The sequence below is a fragment of the Chelonia mydas genome, chromosome 1 (genome assembly GCF_015237465.2).
Source record: "Chelonia mydas isolate rCheMyd1 chromosome 1, rCheMyd1.pri.v2, whole genome shotgun sequence".
Lineage (NCBI taxonomy): Eukaryota > Metazoa > Chordata > Testudines > Cheloniidae > Chelonia > Chelonia mydas.
The window spans coordinates 150,201,296-150,207,005 of record NC_057849.1 but is presented as its reverse complement, the minus strand read 5'-3'; the positions used below and the strand labels follow the sequence as shown (position 1 = coordinate 150,207,005).

The 5,710-nt window shown below is 52.6% G+C and overlaps 1 long non-coding RNA gene across 1 annotated transcript; it reads right to left on the bottom strand.

The window, feature by feature from the left end:
- Positions 1-598: 598 nt before the first annotated feature.
- LOC122464061 lies at positions 599-5,288 on the bottom strand. Its single transcript, XR_006287914.1, has 2 exons — positions 5,229-5,288; positions 599-3,754 (listed from the first exon to the last, which is right to left on the bottom strand). It is a non-coding gene; the product is annotated as an uncharacterized LOC122464061 (long non-coding RNA).
- Positions 5,289-5,710: the final 422 nt, after the last annotated feature.

Here is a 5,710-nt window from a genome sequence, read left to right as displayed (position 1 = left end):
CAGGGTTTACAGTTTGGTTCAACAGTTTTCAGCACTCCCACTATACAAATTGTTCCAGTTCCCCTGACATCATCTGGTAAGAAACAAAATGCAACACCATACTTCCTAACTACAGCATCTAAATTGCATTACTACAGATATTACAGGCAATAACTTCCCAGTTTGCAATAATGTTTATCACAATTCCCCACCATTCACAATCCTCCAGCACAGCACACTTTTAACCATCATCTAAAAACCTACATCATCCACTCTGTCTACTTCAAGACAACACTAGTTCATCATTCTGAACAACTGCATCCTTTTCTAATGACTCCACATGGTTAGTCTATGGTTACACGTTCTGTGTGGGGGTGAAGGGAGGAGGCATGTGGGTTGTGGGTGAGGTAATGTGGAGAAGGTGAAAACACAGTTGTTGATTGCAGGGTTAGAGGAGGGCTAAACTAGCAACGTCATGGCTTTTTATGGTTATGTTAGAGCTATGTTTATTTAAAGAACCCTAACTGGTTTTTAACAATGTTTTTGGTTGGAATAAATATTAAGAGACAACAAAAGTAAAGTTAGTGACTGTGGCAAACATAACACAAGCAAAAGTAACTATTTTAAAAATCCTTTGCATGTTTTTATTTGCTTGTACTGTGTTAGTGAAGCCAACATCTGCAACGAGAGGTTTTCTCCTCTTCCCATCTCGCTTCTCATTTTCGTATGAAATCATAATGCTGTATTTATGCCATCACACTCTGTTGCCTAGGAAATGCCGGTGATATAACATGCAGTATTATGACACGGCAGGATCCAGTAGGAGGAGCAGATGGCTTGAGAGAGTGAAATCAGTGTTTAAACAATGAATATCATCCATACCTAGCAAAAGTAGCAAAGAAAATTATTTTTAAGTGTGTAAACTTCTGATATAAAGAAAAATTTAAAACAATCCCCCTCTCCCCCACTTTGTTCCTCTTATATTTATTAAGTAAATTTAGGACAAATTTTTCAAAAGTGGCTGATTTTGAGTGCATCAGTGTGTGAGTATTCAACTTGTGACATTTAAGGGTCTCAGACTGAATACCAAAAACCAAAGTGTCTAAAATCAGTGGCCACTTTTGAAATGTTGATCTCAGAGTACATAAAAAGAAAAGGAGTACTTGTGGCACCTTAGAGACTAACCAGTTTATTTGAGCATGAGCTTTCATGAGCTCAAATAAATTGGTTAGTCTCTAAGGTGCCACAAGTACTCCTTTTCTTTTTGCAAATACAGACTAACACGGCTGTTACTCTGAAACCTGTCAGAGTACACAATTGTTGCTGAATTTGTAACACTGGAAACTATCCACGGGATTAACAAATTTATTAGAGCAAAAGCTTTCGTGAGCTACAGCTCACTTCATCGGATGCATCCGATGCATTATTATCAATGCATTATTGAACACTTGGCATTTCTGCCAAGATTGCCCAAAAGGATGTCAGTTATGACAGACACCTATCCACTTTGAATTAGCTGAAGTCCACCAGCTCATTCACACAAGCCTTGAGTTACTGCCAACCTACATCCAGTATGAACTAGTGAGCTAGGCCCAGATCCATAAAGGTACTTAGGCCTCATGGGGCATGAGTGAGCGGGTCCATTGCCTGGTGGTCAGGGCACTCTCCTAGGAGATGGGAGACCTGGGTTCCAGTCTCCCTGTTCCAATTACTCTTTAATTATTTAGCCAAAGTTGAACAGCTTCAACAGGAGAAAGTGATGGAGCTCCCCCCCACACACAGCAGACTACTCCAATAGCTCAGTGCCTAGCGCACTCTCCTGAAAGGTGAAACGATTTGAACAGGGGTCTTTCTCTCCATTGGGCAAAGGGAGAAATTGAACCTGGGACTCCCAGGTCCTAGCTGAGTGCTCTGGCCATTTGGTAATATGGTGTAAGGGAGGCAGTAATTCCTCTGGCTGGATTCGGTATGGGGCCTGATCTGGTAGGCAGTGCCCCACTTATCTTTACCTGCCGGAGCTTGGACACCTAGAGTGGGGCCTTGTGGGTATCCCCAGTAACAGACACTTGGTGCCAGGGAGACCCTCATGGCCAAAGTGTAGGTGCCTGTGTTAGGTGGCAGCATAGGAGGGGTTTGGAGGCTCTCAGTGGCACCTAAACTTTTGATTTAGGCACCTACAGTGGGAGTTAGGTGTCTACATTTCTTTGTGCGTCTGGGCCGTAGAGATTAGAAATGACCCTCTTTAAGGGCCTGACACAAAGTCCATTCAAGTTGATAGGAATCTTCACGCTGACTTTAATGGGCTCTGGATCAAGCCCTGAGAACTTAATCCTACAATGCACTGAGTACTGTCAGCTCACCACTGGCTTTAAGGGAGCTGAGGTTCCTCAGCACTTTACAGAAGGTGCTCAGCAACCTGCAGGACTGGTTCTAAAATATTCACCATTTGAACATGTCTTTGATTTCACTGGGACCAGAATCATGATGCTGGTCACTTTCCAGTACCAAAGAGCATTTGAAAAAGCAGTGAAGTGTTTTCACTTACGGTGGGTGAGAGAGAAAGAGACACACACACAGCCCAAAATGTTTCTCCAGCAGGCGGAGCTCTTTCCTTTGGTCAAGCAGTGTCATAGGAGAGGCAATAGTTTTAGTCCAGGCCTCCATAATATATTAGAGCATAAGCTGATCTTATTAGATTGTTTAAAAACTCACTCTCCTCATCAGAGCCAATTCAGTGGATTGAAGTCAGATCCTTTACACAAAAGTCTGGGCACATGCTGGAAAGGGTTTTAAAATTGGAGCACCACGCATAGGGATCTGGGGCAAAAATTGGGGATTGATCCTGCTTTGAGCAGGGGGTTGGACTAGATGACCTCCTGAGGTCCCTTCCAACCCTGATATTCCAGGATTCTATGAAATCAGCACTGTAATATCAGCAACCAGCTGTGCTTTGGTGCCTGGAAATGTGGGAGGTAAGGGTGGAGAGGCACTGGGCCTTCCTGTATCCTGTCCCCTCCCCTACCTGATCAGATCATAGTGTGTTACTTGTGAATGACCCAAGTGAAGATTGAGGGTTGTCAACACCTAGCTGAACCATGACCTGGGACAAACTCAGGGGTGAAAGTAAAACTGAGCTCTTACTGGTACGGGGGGCGACTCCGGCCCCCCCAGAAGGGGCAGGACCTCGGGTGGAAGGGGCGGGGCCGGGGCGTCAGTGTCCCCCCCAGCCAGCCCATCCGCGTTGCCTCGCCTGAGCCACTTGGGGTTCCAGTGGCGATTTAAAGGGCCCAGGGCTCTGGCCGCTGCCGTAGTAGCAGCAGAAGCGGACGGAGCCCCAGCCCTTTTAAATCACCAGCCCCGAGGCAGCTGCTCCTTTTGCACCCCCCAGCAGCAGTGCTTTAAAGTCAGCGGTATGGGCCGGTACCGGCCATCTTACTTTCACCCCTGGACAAACTGCAACTAAAAATGGTGGTGAGTGCTTCTATGGAAAGTGTATTGTGAGCTGCAACCCCAAGTATCCCCTCTAGAGTGGGCCCTCCAGAGCGGAAGAGGCGACAATGTTGTGGAAAAGGCCTTTTGATGCTTGGCTGCTGGGTCCCTGGAAGTGATGGTCCATCATCTTACTGCCACTGCCACCAAACACTACTGATCGTATGGCTGAAAATCCTGGGCTGCTCACTCCGTCCTCCCAAGCAGCGCCATTGAGGCAAACATGCCAACTCTCGCAACTTTAACGTGAGAGATGCGATGATCTCCCAACAGAACTCAGGCCTGACTGAAAACAAAACAAAAGCAAAACTGACATTTGAGAGTTCTAGCACGAGATCATGAGCGAGGCTTAACTTTATTTAGAAACTGCTATCAGCCCCTGGTGGCCAGGGCTCCCCACTGTCAGCCTGGGAAGCGGAAGAGGGGGCCCCATTGCAGCACCCCCAGGCCTGGGGAGGGTGAAGAAGAGTAAGAAGAGCTGAGAGCAGAGGTGAGGCTGGGAGGGCTGAACTATGGCCCACTGCAGGGGAGCTGAAGTAAGGAGGGTGACGGTCAACTGGGTAGGGGGCTGAAATGATGGAGTGGTGATGATGGGGGCAGGGGGACTAAACCGAGGGGGAGCTGAACTGAGGGGCGTTGGGTGGCAACAGCACTGATGGGGGCGGGGGGATTGAGGGACAGGATTAATTGCTGGGCAGGAGAGTGGCAGATGTGAAGGTGAGAGCTCCTGCAGCAGCGGCCAAAATCCCCTTACCTAGTACTTGTGGGAGAGCGGGCAACACTAATTGTCACAGGCACACACCCTGGGGATGGGCAGGTGGGAGTTAAAAAATCAAGAAACTGACCTAAAAAACCACACTATCGTTTTTTAAAAGAATCTCGTGACTTTGGGGGGTCTGACTCCTGATTTCTGATGACCTGAAGTTGGCAGAGGCGCCACCCTTTCACTCCTAGCTGTAGGTTCCAGCCACCCACCTGTCACAGTGGGAGGGGCACTGGGGGTGACTCAGGCAGTTAACAGCAGGGGAAGGTGTGACTCAGAGGGAACGTGACAAAAAGTCTTTTGGGGACAAAACTTTCAGGCGTGGGGAGCGTGGCGGGAGGAAGAGAGGACAGCCCAAGTGGGTGCCCCGTCCCCACCAAAGGGTGGGAAGTGCTGACGTTCAATGTTAGGCTTGATCCCACCCTCCTCTTCAGCAGGGCCTGGGAACCGGGGGAGGGACACAGGGGCAGGCTGGGGGGGGGGGGTAGATCTCACACCTGCGTTCAGCCAAGAGCACCCGTGTGAAAAGTCAGGGCTACAGCGCGAGAGCAGGAGGCCCCGGCTCGCCACCCCAAGGGCCGTGCAGAGCGGCGCACGGAGGGCGGCTCGCTGGGCCCAGGCGAACGCAGCGGGGGAGGCAGCGGCCCCCGACACCCGCCCTCGAAGCCCTGCCGCGGCCGGGCGGGGGGCGGCTGAGGGGGGGCGCGCTCGGCGCACGGCAGCCGCTCGGGCAGCAGGAGCCGAGGCCGGGGCGGGTCACGTGCCGCAGCGGGCAGGGGAGCGCGAGCTCCGCGCCCCGGCCAGAGCCGGGCGGGGCAGGCGCGGCGGCTGCTCCGGCGGCGGGGTGGGGCCGGCAGGAGGCCGGGCGGGGCTGCGCTGCGCTCTGCTGGGCCCCCCTGGGGCAGGGGCGCGGGCAAGCTGAGCCGCGGGGCGGGGGGGGGCCCGTTCCCCAGGGACACAGCGGGAAGGGCCGAGCTCCCGCGGCAGCCGCGGTTACCTTCGTGACTGCGCCCCGCCTCCGGATCAAAGGGACGCGCGGCGCAAGCGGATTCCCGGGGCGGCGGCGGCTGCTCCAGCCCCTCCCCCGCGCGCCCCCGGGCCCTGCCCCCCCCCCCCGCCAGCACGGGGGGGTCTCAATTGCATCCGGCTCCGAGGTTCATTTTCCAGCCGCGATTCACTGCGAAGGGGAACATGCTCCCCGGGTCTGTCGCCGAAATGAGGGGCTGCTCCGCGAGAGCCGGCCGCCTGTGGTGGTGGTTAAACGGGGGGGCACGGAAAAGATCCCGTTTCCCTCCACCCAACACACACACACACACACACTTTCTGCACTGAAATACGCGGCGCCGGGGGAGCTTCCTGCAGGGCCGCGGGGAGAACGCAGCGAGCGCTTGCTTAATAAAACAAACAAACGGGGCTGTCCTCCCTTGGCAGGGCCAGTTGGCATGTGTGTGACAGCTGCACACGGCAGGCAGTGGCAGG